Source organism: Struthio camelus, chromosome 13 (genome assembly GCF_040807025.1).
Source record: "Struthio camelus isolate bStrCam1 chromosome 13, bStrCam1.hap1, whole genome shotgun sequence".
Lineage (NCBI taxonomy): Eukaryota > Metazoa > Chordata > Aves > Struthioniformes > Struthionidae > Struthio > Struthio camelus.
This window is the reverse complement of record NC_090954.1, coordinates 8,746,242-8,766,956: the sequence shown is the minus strand read 5'-3', so window position 1 is coordinate 8,766,956 and position 20,715 is coordinate 8,746,242. Positions and strand designations below refer to the sequence as shown.

The window sequence follows — 20,715 nt, the reverse complement described above, 5'->3', positions numbered from 1 at the left end:
GTAAAATAGGGGAAACCTATGCTAAAAAACAAACTGATGCCACACAGTAAGAGATAATTAACAATTTCCCCAAGGATGCAGCTCAGAGGGGACCTGGTATTGTATAGATAATAGCGGGGAACAAATGACAAACAGTAGTGTAGCCCATAACATCCATTCCAAGATGGACCAAACATTTAACATTGGCTCACACCAAACCCCTTTAGCACTTGGCACTAAATAAGAAGCAACAGCAATAGCCCTGTGCCCTTTTGAATTCAGAGCTAGATCACTATGTACTAAGGGAAATGCGCCACCCATTACCAGTTAATCCAGCTTTAAGGGCCCCACAGGGAAGAACCCCTAGTAAGTAATGAGAAACTTATACTAAGCAGGAGGCTCTTTTCTAAAGGGGCAGTAATACTCTGAGGGGAAGCAGGAAACACACATGGGACGGCTAGAGGCTTTGTGCTGTCTGCTCAGTGCCATTATCATGTTTTTATGATTATCACTTTATGCATAATGTCATATAAGTGAGGAGACATCAGCTCCGAGCAGAGCCAAACTGAATGAGGGCAGGCACTGCATGTTCCCACTTTACAGTTGTCTCTTAGCCTCGTAACCCCAGCCTAGAGCTCTCCTGGCTACCCAAGACTTTGCTCCTCTACCCATCCCTGCCTGGACTTTGCAGTGCTGACCCGACCCCAGCCTCCTGTTCAAGGCTCCATCCCATAAATGCCAGCTCTTTCCCTTTGCACCTCACACCACACACGAGCCAAACTCTCACAAACCCCCATGGGGCATCACAGTCCTGTCTGGTGAAAAGTCACTCCTGCCCTCACCGTCGCCCTCGTCTGCAGAGGATAAGTCTCTCACACTATATTACGTGGGCTTATGCAAGATGTGAGAGTCTTAGGTGGTCACAGCGACTTTCGGACGTTCATCAGCCCATTGAGTTAGGTTTCCATACCCAGCACGTGTGCTTTGAGCTTTCTGAATCGAGGGGAGCTCAAACACAGTCTGTGGCTTTGGGGCACCCTGCAGGCGCTCTGGCCAGCCATCTGCTTCTCAGAGCAGCCACTCATCCTGGCAGGAAACCCATACCCTGGACAGGCTGTGGTGCACCAGTGCTTACACTCATCCATTCCCAGGACACCAGCCTCGTGAAATTCCCGAGACAACAATTTTCCTTCTCAGGGATATGTGATAAATGAAGCACATCAAACAAGCGCTTTCCAAAAGGTCGATAATAATAATAATACTTTTTCCCTAGCTATCACGTGAGGGACACATTGCCATAGAAACCAGCCAGGCACCTACCTGTCATTCCAGCCTCACTTTCCTCCCCACTCTCGACTGCTCTTTAGGATGTGAATCAGTGCCCTGTCAGGGCTTCAAGCCCCCTCTCCTGAGCCTCTCTCCCCAGTGCATCCCTCACCTCCACCTCTGGCCCCACATCTGCTCTCCCAGACTGCTTCAACCACTTTGCTTTAACGGGCCACACAGTCAGAAAAGATCCTTTCTCTTCAAATATGTGCCAATATCTCTTTGGACCCATTCACTTTAGACCCGCGGCACTTCTGGCCCTATAGCCCCTTATTTGGGGATCTTCTAATCTCTAATACCCCTCCCTGCAGGGAGATTTAGGGACACTCAGTTCTCCTTCCAGTTCAGATATCTTCCTTGGCATCCCCTCTGCCTTGCCACAACACAGTGCAATGATTCCTCATGTGTTCAGTAGCTTCTTTGGATAACATGGGACAGGGATTTCATTAATCCACAGTTTGCTTGCAAATAGGGGGCATTAGTCATAAAGCCATTTGATAAACTGGCACTTATAAGGTTTTTCACTCAAATTGTCATACTTCTATATAAAATAAGAAGTGGACAGATCCCATGGGCCTGCTTTTCTTTCTAGAGTGCTGCTCTTCAAAAGCAGAGGACAATAATTCCAGTTCATAAAAATCAGATATGAACATCCCCATGCTTATTCCTGCGGACAAGACTAGGAAAACCATGCTGTGATGGACAGACAGGTTTTTACCAAGGATCTAACAGGGTTTTAGAAACAATGGAGCCCTCTGACCAGCAAAGTGTCATTATCTCCATTTCACAGGGATGAATAACTCAGGAACATTACAAACAAATGGAAAGTCTCAGGGTCTCAGATGGCATGGTGAGGGGGGAATGGGAGAAATCAGACTTGGAAAAAAGCCAGGAATGCCGTTCAATCCATCCTGCTCTTACAGTATTACAAATGGCACTGGTTGTAAATCATCCCTCCCCATGGCACCTGGGCACTACTTTAAGAGCACCAACAAAACCCCCAGAAAGAGGAACAAGAGTTTCCCATCCTTGTTGGACCTCTCCTTCACTCAAGCTGTTCACCAAAAACGACAATATGACCTGCTAGAGTTTGGGCGAGGGCCACAGACCCCACTGGAAAGAAGATTTCTGATGGAGGTTTGCTCCTGACAGGGTCAGAGGAGCCTCAGTCTCCACAAGGCATCTGTGGTCTGATCCTCCTGAATTTGATGCAGCATCTCACATGCACCTACTCTGGCTCAAGCTCAGGCTCCAGCATTCTGACACAAGCACATTCACATTGTCAAGTTCGTTTGCACATCAGTCACAGCTACGCTTATCCTGATTAAAAGGGCATATGTATGCTTTTAATCCTCACACTTGAGCCCAACAGGTCAGACGTTGCCTCTGCTATCAGAACTAGCTGGCTGAAAGTCACTCTGTAAAAAGAAAAGCCTTCAGCAGTACGCATTGAAGTTTAGCTGTGACTGGCAAAAGGCAGCAACACTGAGAGATTGTTGCAGCCTGTTAAGAGGAATAGAAATTATCCTGGAGAGCAAGCTTTTTCCACAACTGCTTGGAAATACCTTTGTTTCTTTAGAACCAAAAAAAGATTTTGTTCTGGTTTTTTTTCTTTTTTCTTTTTTTTTTTTCTCTCCACTGACCTGCAAGATACTTTGCCACGCCAGACAAAACTAGTGCTGTGGGGCAAGGATGATCAACAGGGAAGAATAAAGTATCTTCTTTTCCCCTCCGACTGGAAAGTATTATACAAGTAACCAGCTGCACTGGTGGGGAGGGGGGTCTTTCAGAAGCACTGGCATGCTCTGCTGTTACTAGACTAAATAGATTGTTGGGCTTCTCTGTCCTAGGCTCCTTCACAAAAATTCTGTACAAAGTAAATATATTCATTCCAAGGCCAAAACCCTTCTAGTGCCAACTTTCAGCTCAGAGCAGATGTCTATGGTTGGGCTGCAAAACCCCTGAGGAGCAGGGAGTTTGCACTGACCAGGTGTCCCCGTCTGTGCTGCACAGCCCCTGCGGCAGCACGGGCTGGAAGCAGCTGGTAAAGGCTTGTGGCGTCAGACAGCAGCACGCTAATGAACTGAGAAGCACCAGAGGAAATTCCTCGCTGCAGAGATGGGAATACAACAACCACGCAATCAGGGGCATTTCAATCACTTAGCGTGAAGCCAAAGACTTGCTGCGTAACCTTGGGTAAGTCGCTTTAAATTTTTAAGAGGCAGGATTGAGCCGTACAGCGGGTCTCTGAAAAAATCTATTCTATTACTGGCTCTGGGAGGGAGTGTCCTGTATTAGCAAGAGACAGAAATGGATTCAGTGCTTGAAGCGGAAGAGGGCTTAGGGCTGGGTTAGGATTCCCTCCTCCTCTACCACATGTGAATTGAGCAAGACCAACTTAGGAAATCACTTCTCCCCGTGCCTCAGTTCCTCCAGCTGCATTACAGCAAACATCTCTGCTCATGAAGCACTGTGTGCTACCCGGAGATGTAGTATAAATACCAAAGCACCAGTCCCTTTGCTTCAGGGAACCCACAATTTCATGCGATCCCAAGTGGGGCGTGAATTCTAAGGAAATCCATCTTGACACAGATAAAAACGAATCCAGTTCATTCACAGGACATATGCAAAGTGAAAGAGCCAGCAGTCTGTGCACCAATCTCTTTTTCGCCGCTTTTAAGAAAGTTGCAGTGTCAGACAAAATTGGGGCATTAACCCAGCAGCAATGAAATCGCCTTTCACAAAAACTCTGCCGGCATCTGAACTCTGCCTGCATCTGGCGGCTGCAAATGTTGCCAAGGCTTTAACCCTCTGATACTAACAGAAAGAGATATTGATGAGCGTCCCTCTGGCGAAGGAAACCAAATGGTGTTTTTAACCTCAGTGGATTCTTTACAGATTTTCAATTCTTTAGCAAGGCTGTTCCTCCAGACTGGAGTGTAATTGAGATGCATTAGCCGCTCACTCAAAAACTTTCCCAGGAACACATGTGCACACACACACAGACTATGCATTCAGATATAAATACATACCATACCTGCACATACATTAAGCTGCTGTTCATGGCCTGTCTGGACATTCCTGCCGCCAGCTCGGCTGCTCAGTCAATTGCAGCACTCAATACTGCCAACCCAACGTGACAAATAAAGTAAATACAGAAAAGCAGCTCATCACTGCTGGGTATCTGACCACAGCCACGAAAAGCAAAAGAGGATCTGTTAAGGACCAGTTCTCATGAAAGACATGGACACTGGGAGTATAAGGTTGGGGTGATTTCACCCCAACAGGAATGCTGAACCCCTTGAAATGAGGCCACATTCGCCTACAAACTAACCCAGCAACTTGGTGATGAACCACCTGGCCCCTCTCTTCTTCCTGTACTGTCTCCTTACTGGAACAAGCCACCATCTGTGCCTAGCACAGTGGAAAATCTCCCTCCAAAATCTTCCAGCCTCCTTTATTATATGAATCTTGACAAAAGGCCAAATTCCATCAGTATAGACTGATCCTATTCATAGCATAGAGTCTATTGGGATGAAGAAAGTGTATCCTTGAAGGGTTTCAACTGCAGCAGGACCTGAAGCCATATCATTGATCTGAGCACACCTCAGCTCCGAAATGCTGGGAACCTATCCAGATGCAGCTTTTGAAACTCTGATTAACTCTGGGTTTCAAAGCACAGACCTCACTCTAAAAATGGCTGTTCCATGCAAACAATGTTTTCTTACAGACTGGTAAGCTACACTGAAAACCTTTTAATGTAGTATTCAAGAGCAGCTCTAGCCTTACTTTTCTTTAACCTCAGTACTATAAATGAGGATTACATTATAGGTCTCTAACAAGAGACAGAGGGGGATGTAAACGAACCTTAAGAAAAAAACAGAAAAGCAAAGATTTTTAGAGCTCTATTTCAATGTAAGAAAAAGTATATACTCTCTTTTATGAAAAAGACAACGTAACACAAGGTGTATCAAGAATTCTTTCCACTCTTGAAAACAATGATTCATCAATGAATCCTAATGTGCTTTATGAGAGCTAAGTATTTAAGCTACACAGTATCCACCTCTATCCATCTGAAGCACAGATTTTCTAATACATAGAAAAGGGAGCTGAGACATAAAAAGCTTGTATTTAGTGTCTGAAAACATAATCCAGAAACAAAGCTAGTATAGCAACCTAATCACTTCTGTGCTAGAAAGGTCTCTTCAGCAGAAGAAATTACAACCTTTCCTGGAGAAAAGAGAGTCCTAAGAGAACCAGAGCTCTTTGGGAATGGAAATAAACAGTTTACAACTAACCACGGACAAAATCTTATAAATATAAACAGAAAATCTGATTAAAAGACTGTGGAAGCAGTAAAACTGAAAAACAGGGAGAATTTAATCAGGTTGGTTATTAGCCAAAAGGTTCATCCAATCTTTTAAACATTCATTTGAAAAATCCTTTAGAGGTCCTCAAAAATTTGCTATCAGTATGAGGCCCATCATTTTATTTCATTTAAATTATTTCTCCTTGTAATTATTCTCTACACTTGCTTTGACTTTGGCACAAGCAGATGAAGTCTTACCTAGCCAAATGTCTTCAAAAGTCTATGCACAGCTGAATTTGAAGGTTTTTTTATCGGGACACTCAGCCACCAAGTCACCTGGTCTTCAAAGACAACAGAAACTGTAGGTCATCTCTGCTTATTCAGACAGAAAATAGCTTACGCTGAAGCAGCCAGTGAAGTGACCACCTCGATTACTTTCATGTAAAAAAGAGAATAGGATTTGACCCAGTTGTTATCTTCCACCGAGCATTTCACTGAACCCAAAAAAGTAGTAGTTATATCAACCTGGGACAACTATCGGTACATGAAGCATCTTTCACTTCCAGGGCTCCAAAGCAGCACAGGCTTGGAAGACCTCAAGTAGCCAGGGCAGCTGTAGGCATCCTGCCCGATCTGTATATGCTATGCTAGCTTCAGTTCAGGTCCTTGCACAAGGGAAGGAAGAAACATGTCTTTCACATGAAATAACTCGGGAAATAAGAAAGAGGTTGAAAACCTGCAAAAGTCATCTTTCAGTGTCCAGGGGCTTTACTTTAGCCACTAACTGCTGTTTCCCCTTACAGTGCACCTGTTCCTTGTGTGCCTTCAAGTCAAAGACACAGAATTTTCTGACCAAAAGCAAAATACAGTTTGTTACCCCTCAGAGCTGGTATAATTTCGGAGAGACCAGGATTCTGTTTTGCTTCCTACATTTCCAACAGGGTCTCCACTCTCATCCGGGATCAGGACATCACAGCTACTCCGACTGTCACAGCAGATGCTGACTGAGAACTCAGGTCTGCCTGCTCCAAAAACACGCCCCTGCCCCACTAACTGCAATTCCCTTGGCCTTGGACACGACGCAGCCTGTGGGACACAGCTGAGCAATGCAGACTGTATCCCACAGAGGGCAATGATACTTCTACCTGCTAGCTAGTTGTATTTGTTACAGGAGATGATAGAAAAACAGAGACAGACTTTTATCTGCAGCCCTGGCAATGGAGGGGAAAATAAAGAGAGAGAGAATGTGAATGTTCTTGGACTGATGAAAGGAAAATAAAAAACGAGAGAAAAGAAAGAAAACCTCCGAAATCATGAGTAACTTGTCCAAACTTTTACATTTTGAACTTTGCTGACAGTGTCCCTGTCCCAGGAGTTCTAGCAGAGATCAGGTCTGCGTGCAGTGAAATGTGCCCCTACCATACAAAAGCTGAATCTCAGCATCACAGTGCAAAGAAAGTAGGAGTATGGACAGTCTGACTTTAACTAAGCTTTGGAAATCTGAGGAGATTGCAGAGGATTAGTCAGTGGGTAACACAAAACCCAAAAGCCACAATTACCAGCAAAGCAGCAGCCACTCTGCCCAAATTGCTGTCAGCCATCCCAGCCATTGTATTTGTGGGAAACAACTAGCAAAGAGTACCTGATCCCACTAGCTACCCACAGCTCCTGGCCAGCTTTGCACAGGGAAAGGAGCAAGCCAGTTTTCAGCACTGACATCTCTCAAAACGTGTATCAGGGAATCTACAGGGTAGGCAATGGAGCAACTGTGGTAGAGGGGTCTGACATAAACAGCATTACAAACCCTTAGTGAAGGGGAGGGGAAACCTGCCCACTTTTGTGTCTATTCCTGTACACTAAAGAGCCTTTTAGGCATCTAACACATTAGAGATCACACTTCCTTGATGCACAAAGGATGCTTTGAAACAACTACAGCCTTTTTATTCACATAAACTCCCTCTGAGTTGCCTTTTCTTCTTGTTGGGCAGAAGTTTGCACCAAGGTTTTATTTGGCCTCAGGGCAAACATGATGCTTTGCAGGAAAGCACTGTCAAACAGACCCCTCTCCTAGGCAAGTAATTACAAGAACAAATAGCTCCTTCTTAACCCACAGGGGAGTCTGCCAACCCCTCTCTCTGCTATTCTTGGCTTCCCGGTTTATAAAGGGTTAAGTGCAATCTAAATGGATGGCTTGTCCTTCTCCAGCTGGTTGGGAAGCTGAACAGATTTCAGCTGGCAGCAGGGCAGAGCTGTGCTGGGGATACTCACTGCAGCACACCCTGTAATGGCAAGAGGAGACCGCCTGCATCCTCTGAAACAGGACTTAGGAACCCTAGATCAAGGGCATGATGTGGTGGCAGCGTCGCAGAGCAGCTTTAGATGTGTTGGGTGCTCCCCAGACAAACAAGGCACGTGCTGCCCTGAAGACCCTACAGACTAAATACAAGGTGATACGACAGGCAGAGATAAATGTGCAGGCATATTTTTAAACAGGGGAATGAAAATCTGGACAGGGTGTTGTAAGCTAGAGGGAAATTACGGTGCCAGACCTGGGTGCAACCTTCTGAGCATGGGGAGCACCTGGAGGAGTCCCAGTGCCCTTGGGCTCCAGATCAGTTTATATCTGGGTGCACTTCAAGAAAGTGGTTTCCAGTGGCTGTGATCTCTAACCCCAACTCCAAGTTTAGGTTTTACTAAGCAGTGAAATGTTTCAGACTTGCAGCAAAATCTCTGTATTTTCAACTTATTTTCAAGTGTACAAATGAAACTCTTTCCTGAAACTAATTTTTTTTTAACTATGGTTTTACTATTGTCTTTGTCAAATGGGCCTGACGCTTCCCAGTTACCTGAGAATAGCCAGTGTAGATCAAAATCCACAGGTTTTGTGAGAGCTCAGCACTAAATCATAAAATGTTCCCAACTCTGTAAAAACCTAGGAGAATGACAGCATAAAACCAGCACACAAGATGTAATATCCTTACATTTAAGACTTGACAGGATTTCACAAGTCAAGAAATCCACGATCCAGAAAGGATCCATGATCTGTAATGAGATTAAATAACACTTTTCAGTGAAATGAACTGAAGAGGGAGAACTGGTCCTTCACATTAGAAGTGGCCTCCAGTGTTCTCTGAAGCTGCTTTTATCAGGTACGAATTTGTTTTGTGTTATTTTGCATTATATCTGCAAAGCAGCACCCAGAATCCAAACCCCCTAACCACACTGAACACTATTAATGAACAGTCTCCATGAAGTCAAGGGGAGTTCTTATTGAATCAGGTGCAATCTATTGTCAGCGCAACTGTCAAAGTCTGGTCCTTTGCTATTACCGGACAGCTAGCGAGGAAAAGAGGTGCTGATGTTGAGGAAGGGCATCCTAGGTTCATTAAGGAGAAGAAGAAATTGTGCTGCAGCCATTTAATAAAGCAGTTACAAATTTTCCCCAAAGCTGTATGACACCTCAGGGAGCAAATGGGAATGATCACGTGTTTTCAGAGGCATCTAAGGAATTCTCTACTTTTATGCACTTTGCTTTCTAATCCTGCTACCTGAAACGACCCATTCTTCCCCACAAGCAAAACTATACCCTTAAGGCTGGACAGTGAGAGATAATGGATGAAAGAAAGAGGAATCCATGGGTCATTTCACGGAAGCATCCCACAGTTCAGCTGTTCCTCAGAACACACCTAAGCTATCAGTACTTCATCTGACCAGATATCTAGGCATACCTATAGCATTCATCACTGGAACACCAGGACAGGTATTCTAACTCCAGGAATGAGTCACAGTAGCTAATCCTCAAATAGCCATCAGCTCCATGTTGTTTTAAACCTGATGCACGTGCAAAAGATTTCAGCTAGCCTTACTTGCAAACCACCTTGAGAGTGCCTCTTCCCAAGCAAAAAAAAAAAAAAAGGGGAGATCGCCCTTCTTTCTTTGCATGTTGGTAGCATGAGAATGGGAAAAAATCCTCTGACCTTTCAAGATGTGGTTTGCAAATCACCTCTCCATCTGAGGAGCTCTGGATGAGTAAATATTAGTAGTAATCTCTCTGCCTTAGCTAGAGGAAAATGAAGAGGTGGGAGGACAAAATGAACCCTTGTGTTGAAACCATGGAACAGTTTTGCCTCTGCCTTGCAGTCCAACACACACGTCTTGGCATATACACAGTGCTCAGACAAGCACTCTTGCTCCCCGTTTTCTTCCTGATGAGACCACCCATGGGCATCAGAGGAGGACGGATTCAGGAGGAAGAGAGAGGGGTACACTGGCCATACACCCCTGTCTCCATCACTGGAAAGAGCTCGTCACGTGGAAAAAACAAGAACACATTCCACTGGTGCGATCAAAAAAACATTGACCTCATTGGGACCTAACATTGGTGTTATTATGATGTTGGGGCGAAAAGTGTCTATTTATCCTCCTTTCATTTCTTGTTAAAAAGCATAGCCCATGTCAGGGCTGAGGAGAGCTGCAGCACAGAGGAGACATTATTCTCAGCTTTGGATTAAGATCAGTATTTTAATGAAAGCACTTATTAGCCCCAGCTGGGGCTCAATTTTCCAGTAAGTTGGGAAAAAAAATATTGCCCTGGCCATTCTTCTCTGGGGATTGTGCAGAGACATCTGAGAGTATCAATTACTGATCATAATACTCTATTGGAAACGAACAGCTGGGGAAAAGCCGCTGGCTAGAAACGACTGGATTGCTTTACATTTTAAAGTATAATTCTTGGCTATATGGTGTCGATATTTTTCCCATTCTGGGATCTTGACTGCTCTCAACAGGCTGCAGTAATTCTGCCCTTGCCACCCTCTCACGTCAGTGCCACCTCACCAACCATCAGAGGCAGCTCTGCTCTCTTCAGAGATCCCAGCTGGCCTTGGGCCACTGAAGCACGGGGCTGAGCACACCTGAGGCACCCTTCTGAGGGCTAATCATGCCCGTCTTGGGCTCTGGCCAAGTGAAAATGCACAAACACTCTGCCCTAGGGAGAGACGCTCTTGGTGCACTCCATCTCCTGAAAGCCACAGCAACGGCCTCTGGACCATCCATGAGTCCGATGCAGGCTGTTGCCTGGTCTGGAGGTGGCAAAAGTCCCTGTACAGTCCTTAACAGCACCTTCAAAACTCTCCCAGAACCTGAACTCTGAATTTACAGCCTTATGTCAAGTACATTCATCTCACAATACCCTGGGCAAGGATTGTCCAAGGGTTAAAAGCGACCATGTGCTGCCCAGGTCCGCCACAGCCCTGCGCTGCTTCCCCAGACACTTCAGTGACCACGGCACTCCAGTAGGAGAGGAACAGGGACTGCACAAGTGCTCCATATGATGCAAAAGTGACAAAGGGAAATTATTGCCATGTTAATAACTTGGTTATGATAAAATTACTCTATGGGACAGGAAATATTATTTAGCATACAGGTCTCCTCCTTCCGAGTTTTGTGGCAGGGGAACAACCACACTGATGCAAGGAGAACGTAGGAGTTATCCCTGGAGAACACAGATGCTAACATGCCCTGTTTGAATGCTTGTACCACCAAAGGCCTAAGGATTTGTACTCCAGCACATACGGTGACTTAGGCACACAGGTCCCATCAGAAGCAACAGGCTTGGGAAAATTATAGTTTGTGCCTTAATGCACAGGGGAGTGGAGGTGGGAGTGGGGGTGGGACATGTGCCGAGAGCCACCAGCTCTTCCCTGAGGTCCCTGATAGTGCAGGCAGTGGAAGCACATTGCTCCTGCCCCAGATGATGAAGCCAGTTCACCGGAGTCCCCTCTCTCGCCTGGGCTCCCGCGAGGGGTAACGGGAGAGACATCCACAGATGTACGCCAACAATTTCTGGAAGAGTTTAAAGCTGTCTTCACGTGAACAGCTGCACTAAACCATAATGGATGGACACTCTCAAAGACAAACTGTAAATTTCCCAACAGAAAAGGCTGTGGTGTGTGTGTCTTTGTGTGTGTGTGTCTGTGCACAAACCAGACATTTCCTTGGGGCCAGGGGCTGCAGGGGGAGGAAGGGAGGGAAGCCCACTCCAACAGTTGCCAGGCTGAAGGTTTCACATTCTTTCAGTTGTAGTGGCTGGAGTTATTTTTTCTCTTGGCATTTCAGATCTGGATGGATTTTATTGGACTATCAAATCAATAAAATACTCTATCTGGGAACCTGTTTTTTGAACACCCTGGGAAAAAAAATTGCCCTCAAGGAGCTGATTCCTAGCTAGCCTGGGACCAGCTAGTCCACAACTTTCACTGGGAAGCAAAGGAAATCACAGGAGTGTTGGCCCTGAGAACTGCACTACCTCTTTAGATTTGGTTAACTTCTGTATTCCCCTCTCCATCCCCATAACTAGCACCTTTCTTTACAGAGAACAGAAAAAAGTATGTATGAAAGCCAAACCTTGAAGGCCTTTCCCACTTCTTAAAAGAGCAAAAAAAAAATCCTCATTCCTGTTCCTACTCTATTTTCACAGCTCCACAGCTGGGGCCCCTATGATAACATAGGGGCTGAGGAGGCAGCTCTTCAGACCCAAACTCAAGCCAGTCTAATATGACAAATTACATCTCCCATAAGCACCCTCCAGCCAGGAACACAGCACAGCATCCGCAGCTGCTCTGAGCCCAAAGGCAGATGCTAATCGTCATCTTGTAGAAACAAGCAATGAGCACCTGAAAAGAAAGCGAGTCTGAGCATCACACAGACCAACCATTCAGCTCAGGCCAGTTCCATTAGATTTGGTTGACAAAAGAATCCAAAGTGCACAGTTATAATTTGCCAAAAACAAAAAAACAAGAAAAGAAAAGAAAAAAGAAAAGCTTTCCCTTCTGAATGGCAAGTTTCTGTCGCTCAGCCTCTCTCCTCGTCAGCAGACAGGGTGGAATTCCCAGGCTACGGGGGAGATCTCTTGGGGCTGATCATGTTCTTAAAGGCATGTTCCCAATCAAGAAGGCTCAGATGAGGCATAATAATTGCATAGGCTTCCTGAGAACTGGCTTCACATCCCTCAAGACTGATTTAACCTAGTTTTTCACTTTGCTTTCACATCCGAAAAGAAAAGAAAAGAAAAGAAAAGAAAAGAAAAGAAAAGAAAAGAAAAGAAAAGAAAAGAAAAGAAAAGAAAAGAAAAATCTGTCCATATCTTGATATACTGCAAACCAGGAAATGGAGGCGTATGGTATATTTCATCCTCCTCCTGCCTGGAGCTTTTGAAGGCATGCTGCCAAGGCAGAGCCGGCTTTTCTTTTGCAGACACTTCCATTGTGTCAGCAAAGCTGTTCCAATTAACACTGGTGAGAAGGAGAAACTAGTGGCCTATTAAAGGTCTGAGAGTTAGAAGCTAGCTAATCCTGTCCTGGCACAGACATTTACGTCCTTGAAATTCATGAGTAATAATTAGTATCATTACTGGCCTACATTACACACCTATTGGTCTGTAAGGAGAAATGAAGATGACAAGCTTTATAGGCTCCAGCCCATAGCTGACTATAATTATCATTAACACAAGGATACTGTAAGCTGTGCCTATACTGTTGGACAAGTGCCAATTTTATACTTACCTTCGGAGTCTTTGGAGCACCTTGGGGCAGTCCCAAGATCCAGAGCCACATGCTGACTTCTCCCTTTCAGCCTGAGCTCAGGCTGTCGACCTTCAGCAGGCCATCTCAAAAAGCTCCAGGAAAAACCTGGAGCATCTGCCTGATGCTGCACAACAAGCAGCCCAGATGGGACAGACAGAGGATATCAGCTACAAATCAGCCTACGAATCTGCCTGCAGCAAGCACTCTTGCTGCTAAGGGTGCTCAAAAGCAGAGGGCAGACCCACAGCTCCATCCCAAGAGGACCAGCCAGATAAATCCCAGGGAGCACCCAGAGATCAGTAACGCAGTCTGGCCTCAAAGCCGCACAACAGTGTAAATGCAGCCACGCTAGACTGGCTGGTTTGCAGAAACGCTGGCCTTTTCTGCTCCACAAAAAATGGGAGAAAACTTTCTGTAGGGGCTGCCATCAGCCCCTGCTTTGACATTAGTACAGAGCATGCTGGACCTGTGTCAGAGTGAGCTAGTTGCAGTAAAGATACCCGTAGACTGTGCTGTACATGATTACAGAGACTGTAATTGCAACTGGCCTTCTTCATCACAGAAGTGCTTTTAAGCCTGTAATAAATGAACACTCTGCAAACCAAGACACCGTTGTTTTACATTGAATGTTGCTGGTTGGGACTCTTGATCCCAGCTTTAAATACACAGAAGTAAGAATCTAGCTCCTTTTGATGTCAGTAATAACACATCCCTTATAACCAGACTCCTAATGTACCCCCAAACACTACGCAACATCGGCACCATATAGGTAGCAGGTTTGCTTTTCATTCTTAAGATGGCTCAGCATGGCAGACATGTCAGTGTGATTACTGGGCAAGTCATGTTGGATGCCACACGTTCATGGCACAACAGGGCATTTGAACAGCCTAAAGTGTAAATATTGTCTCCAAAAATAAAGAGGAGGACACGAATTTGATTAGGAAACTTAGGGTCACGAATTGCGCCTCTGAGCCACCCTGCCGAATACTAACGCTCATCCGTCAAGCACGATCTTATATACAGGCACACCTTGTCTGGCTCAAACTGCTGTTTTATTCCAAAACTCCCCTAGGCTCCCTTTGATCCAATGTAGGAGGAAACAATAGTCCCTTAAAATACGTGGGACCAGTTCCCAGGTTTATTAGCCATTCCGAGTTCACTGGGCCACTGAAGTCAATGGCAGCTTCACCTGACTTTACAGCGCAAGCATCCTGATTTTGATTGCTCTAGAGGTCGCTGTCTCCAGCAAGAAATCGCAGCTGCAGCTCCGAATCCAGCAGCTTCACTTAATTTTGCTGGAATGACTCTCCGCTCTTTGATGCAGGGCTGCATCCCACTGCCCACGAGAGCTCCAACCAAGATAGGGCAACGTAAGATGAAACAGGCTCTTCCCATCAGTCTCTTAAGCAGATGTGGGTGAGCGTGGGCTTCACTACAGAAACACTACAGGCCACATTTCTGGCAGATCCTGGGCTATATAAACAAACAGGCAACATGACCTGGGCTCCCATAAATTTCCTGAAAATTCTTAATGACTCTAAAGACTTAATGAAGTGTTTCACAGCATAAGCAGCAGCCGGTAATTATGGTTTTGGAATCTGTGAAGTAGCAAGCAGAAGTCCAGCTCCGTGACTGAAAACGCAAGCAGTAATAATAGCTCTTTCAGAGCACAACACACTTCTTTTGCCATCAAATACCCTACTCTGTGAGCTGGTGCATCCCTAGCCAAGCGTCCTGTCAGCAGAGGCTTTAATCAAAGGGTAAAAAATATTAAATATAGAGACAAATTCTTGTGGATGGAGTTGCAAAACTTTGTGAAAGTGTAAACTGTATGTGCAAAGACCATGATTTAGCAAAAATTATTAGGAGGCAGCTACGGACTGTAAAAATCATTGTGCAACTGGTAGTAGGACTTGCAGCATAGGTTTGGGACCTGCCAGCACATGAAAGGGTTGTCACCGCTGTACCGTAATGCCCAGATCCATACCCCATGGCACCAGCACTCAGTTTGCATGCAGGTAAATTCAAATTAGCCTGTAGAGTATTAAAACTGGGGAAAGAGAGAGGGGTCCCAGCTCTCACAGACCCCCATCTACAAGTAAGAGGAGCCCCTGTCTCTCACTGAGGCAAAATATCACTGGTCATTCACACACCTCGACTCTGGGAAAGGCAGCTAGGGTTAAACCTGCACTCCCAATAATTGCACGTAGTAAAACACAGCCTCACACATTGCCTGGAAAGGCCACTAGTCCTGACTTACTCATCTATCACGTTGCACTGACTGCATGTAAAATGCTTTTCATCAGCGCTTTGGTCATCTTTTCTCCCTTATATGTGGCGCTGTTAGCAAAGCCTCTCTTTAAAGCCTACTGAAGGATTTCTAAAGAAAGTAAGTCTGTTAGTTTTTCCTTTTGCCTTCCCTTAGCTGTCATTACACAAGAGTAGCGCTTGAGATCCAAGTTTCTGTTAAAAAAGAGAACTAAGTTAAGCTCTTGCATGATGTCTCTAAAGGTGTATCAGTCAGTGCTTTCTTTACACGTTCTCAGGAAAGTTTATATACTAACCCAGCTAGGGGTGTTCAACTGGAAAGGAATATGAAGTCCCTCAGAACTACATATACCAACAGAACAGGAACCAAACTTCTTAAATCCTCTCCAGCTCAGCAGCAGAGATGAATTGTATGTTTAACACTTTAATCGTACCTTTGGAGGCCTCCGCTGATCAGGATGACTGATGACAGCAGGAGAGCCCACACCGCATACGGATGAAGAAAAGTCAAGACAAAGGGAACTTCAAGGAGGCTGAACTGACACGCACAGTCAACCCAGCTATCACATCAAACTACTTCTGGCACGTGTCCTGTTTCATAGATCGCCGCAGAACTTATTTGTTTCTACAAACTTAGAAAAAATTATCTCATACTCCTACTGCAATCAGTAACGTTCTAAAGCAAGCAAACACCACATTTGTTAATATTTCCAGAGATCTTTCCATCCCATCGGTTCAAGCTGTAGAACAAGAATGTAAATAGCTTAGATTACTTATCTCATTAAAAAAAAAAAGGGGGGGGGGAGAGGGACCTCCCAATTTAGCAGCTATGCAGCCCACAGCCTGTACAGACAACCCTGGGATACCAGCGAATAATATAACCCTCAGTTCTTCTTCAGCAAAACAGATGAAGTTTTAACTTGTTCTTCTCTCTCTGGTGTTTTTGGAAAATACATAAAGGAAAAAATTATTAGACAAAAATAGTCTATGTGTCACTTCAGACCAATCGCTGGGGACCTGGACTCAAAGCCCATTGAAGTCAGTGGAAAGATTCCTCTTGACTTCCACGGGGTTTGGCTCAAACCCACACGAATGCACTTCTCGCAGGTGTAAGTTTACACATTTCTTTTAAATTGCCTGAACAAAGACTGCCCTGAAGAACCACCTTAACCACAGCTGCATTTGTCTATAGCAGGGAGCTTCCACCCTGCCTTCAGCAATGTTCCTGGTCTGGGGCCAAATCTCCAAGCCAGCACATCCCTCTATCTTCTTTTCCAAACCTTCCATTTTTACATGTCCCACATTTCTGAGTGCCCAGACGCACAGAGCTGCGCTGTCTCTCCCCAGGTTTCTGCCAGCATGGCTAACCCCATTGCCACCCATGCTCCCATGTCCCCATCTGAGCTCCTGGTCCCTTTACCCATCTCTTCACAACGTGACCTGCCCCCACCCTTCTGCCCAGTGTTTAGCTTCCAGCTAAGGCTCTTGTTAGCTGCAATCTTCCTAATCCACACGCAGAGCTGGTGTAAGCCAAAATCATCCATCCCCATGGCAGAAGCAAAACAGTAGCTTCCCACACATGGCAAAAATATTATCCAGCGGTCCTCCATCAAATTGTACTCTCTCCCTTCACACAGGCACACATTACAGCCCACAAACTATCTAGAGCACTTTTGCTCAGCATTGGGATGTGGAAAGGAGGCCAGGGCTTTCACAGGGCCACAGACAACCTCCTTCCTAGAGCTCCTGTTTGCTGTAGCCTGTAGAGGGCCAGGGTACATCGCTACGGGTGCAGCGGTCCTAACACGGGGTAGAATTAACCTTCCACATCCCCTCGGCAGCTGTCCTCAAGACACTGCGGCTGCCCTCTGCTGCTGGCTGACACAACAGGGAAGGGAAAGAGTAGTACGTGGCAAAAGCCTCATCATCGTTTTCATATACGTTAAACATATTTATGCATACATGTATTATTACTAACAGCGCTCCTTTCATTTCATCCTCTTAGATAGTCACAAGCAAACTGTTCTCTGCCTTTCTGACTTCGTATTCCAGAACATCGCACGAGGAACTGGGGAATTTTATTCCGTCTGGAGATAAAAAAGCCAATTATTTTCACTTATTAGCTTCTTTTAGCCAGAACTTAATTCCAAGAGTATCAGGCTCAGTGCCTGGAAGGCTCCACCACGTAGCACAAAGATTAGCAACAACCAAGAAATAAAATAACCTCCTGCTGGCAGTTCTGGAGTTTGGTGCAGAAGGAAGAGGTGCCCATACTAGCAATAGTTATGCAAACCAAACAGAAAGTGAAATCAATGTGAACCTTGTCTAAAGAGGTCACTTATCTGCTTGGGTTTCCTCCTCCTTCCCCCTCCCCCCCAACTCCTCAAATGTTCTTTGAACATTCAGAGTTCTTCAAGTCACCAAAGGGACAATTACACGCTCCGCTGAACACAAAAACAAAGCTTGCATAATACAGCGTTGAACTCAGAGGGTTAAAGGACGCCCCTGGGAGCAGCGGCGGCGACAAATAAGCACGTTGAATGTTCCTTCACCTTTCTGATTGCTCATTAAGCTTTGGCATAATTCCACATATGAACTCACTGCACCAAAACAAGCTTACTCCATGCTATTGGGTTAAACATACAATACAAACAAGTCCTGGGATGGGCAAGCACAAGGGATCCAAATGTGCAAAAGGTAAGCCAGGCTCTGAAATCCACTGTTTTGCAGAAGGCTATCCGTGGCTCTTCACGAGCTGAAAATGAGTATGAAATGTGCCAGGGATAACACATGCAAGGATTTATTAATTTTGCCAGAAATGAAATGACATCCATCGCTAACGTTTGAGCACAGGACTAGGAATCAGGAGAGACTGGCTTTCTGCCTGCTTCTGATGCTCACTCGCACACCGACACCGTGTTGCTTTCAGTGCTATAAATCGGCCCGTGCCTCAGTTTCCCTGTCTCTCTTCTGCAGGTCGGTGGATCAAAGCTGCTGCGTTTATTTAGGAGCACTGAAAGAAGAGCCAAAAGAAGGAAGGAATAAATGGAAAGGTAAATGCTTTCAACGTAAGTCAGCCCTTACTTTGCCTGAATAAGCAGCACAGAGAGGTGGAAGCAAAAGGAACCATAAAAGCTGGAAGCGACAGATTTCGGACAAGTCCACTGTGACAACTGTGCCCCTTTAATGGAGAGGATGGCTCAAACCAGCAGCCCTAAGCTTGGTCCTGCTGGGCTTTGCTCCCTGCCAACAGCATTCAATGTACTGCTTTGTCTTTCAGAAAGAACATGTAATTGCTATCGTTCATTATTTACAGATGTGCAGATATCTGAATCTACTCAACAACCATACTGAGCTGCCAGCCAGAGCCAAGAAATTAGGTTCACAAGAGGCTTAGGAAGACTATCCTGAGAGATGAGAATTGGGTTTCTGGTGTCCAGTTCAAGCCATTTGCCCCTTGAAAACACCTGCTGATTTCTTCCCTTGCACTCACAGGGAAGCAAAAGACAATTTCACGCTACTCCTTATCTGCCTCCTCTGTATCCTTTTGTCAGTTCCCACCAGTGGCTTCCCTATCGGTTGCCACATCTGGGAGGGATGTAAAGCTGACAGGCAGAGAGATGCCTGCCAGCCATGTCAGATTAACCACTTCCATGCTTTTCCCTTTGTAAACCTGGGAAAGTCGCACTGGGTGAGCGGTAGGTAAATAACAGGAGACTCTAGGTGCTCTCTCTCAGCTTGGGACAGTGTCAATAGATATGATCCTGGCACCACCAAAGCTAACATCAAACATATGTTGACTTTAACACTCTTGAAAAATGATAATAAATGCTGTGATATTCCCCAGAGCAACTCCCTTTCTAGGCCCAGGGGCTGGGAAGATGAAGAAAGCTCTGTCTCTACAGGAGCTCACTGAGTGCGTGTGCCTGGGAGGAAGGGAATGGGAAACCAGCAGCTCACTGACCAGGGCGCAGCAGAAGGACAGGAGCTGACATGAGGTGAGCATTTCACTTTTGCTTTGAAGGATTAAAGACTTTTATAGGATGGGCTCACGTTTGTACAATGCTGCTGCATCAGCCCATTTCTGAGAAGGGACAGGGGGAATCACTGTGTGCAAAGACAAATAAGCTCCTGTTGACAGCTGAACAAAGTCTGATGGCAAAGGACTCGGAGCAGGTCTAAGCTGCCTGGCCGCAGCCTGGCAGGGACTGGCCAAAAGTGATAAGTGGCATTTGCAAAACACTTAGGAGAAAAAATACAAGACAGTAAAAACCATGTGCCCCACCTGAGAAATGTGGGGCATCCCCAAATTTTGGCATATTTATCTTACACTTGTCAGACAAGCAGACATTCCTGCTTTACTGGTGAGTAGCTAAGATAGAAGCAAAGCCACTTTCTGGTGTAACATGAGGGATTTCTGAAAACAATGAGGACTTAGGAAAAGAAACAATTTTTCCAACTCCTGAGCTAATGCCTCAACCGCTAGCCGCCTTCTTAAAGCACAAGGCAGCTAAGACATTAGCTGAGCTGCAATAGTATGGGGTAGAAGATAGCAAGATTTACAAGGTTAGGTTTAACAGGATTTAAGGTTAACAGGATTTTAAGGTTAGAGTTTAAAATAACACAGCAAAAACAGCAATCCACAGTTTCAAGGAGCAATCTATGTTATTCCTTTCTTTCTCCCTGGATCTGCACAGACTGTAAATCAATCCAGATCAGGAAACACCACCATCCCGCGCTGTCCTCCAACCAGTCCAGCCCAGAGCACTGGACTGACAGGACAAGCAGGGATTTTATTTCCATGGCTCTGACGCTGAGCTGTTATGTGACCCCTGGAAAGTCACATAACTTTTCTATTTCTCTCCCACCAGCTGCTGGTTTAGATTATTATTATTATTCCTATAGGCACTACCACAGGAACCCCCATCAGGGACCAGGATCTCATTGTGTAAGTCATTATGTGCACACAGTTATGTAAGAAAAAAAACTCTTACCTCTTCTCCTGGGAGGAATTTATAGCCTAAAACATAAGAAAACAGGTGGAAGCAGACAGATAGGAGAGTACTGGCACCGGGAAGGCAGTACTGCCCGGTGCTGTGCAGTGGGGGAGCCCCCTCGCTCCGGGCTTACAGAGAACCCTGGGCAAAAAAACTCTGGTCTCTTTTGGGGTTACTAATCATCACCATGGTACCAGCAATACACAGTTCATATGTGCAAAGCTCCTGGGACATACACGGGATTAAAGCACTG

The 20,715-nt window shown here is 45.4% G+C and overlaps 1 long non-coding RNA gene across 1 annotated transcript; it reads left to right on the top strand.

Annotated features, from left to right (window-relative positions):
• The first annotated feature begins 3,344 nt into the window (after window positions 1–3,344).
• Window positions 3,345–20,200, top strand: LOC104138963 (uncharacterized). Its single transcript, XR_011143913.1, has 3 exons — window positions 3,345–3,501; window positions 18,442–18,518; window positions 19,330–20,200. It is a non-coding gene; the product is annotated as an uncharacterized lncRNA (long non-coding RNA).
• The last annotated feature ends 515 nt before the right edge of the window (window positions 20,201–20,715 follow it).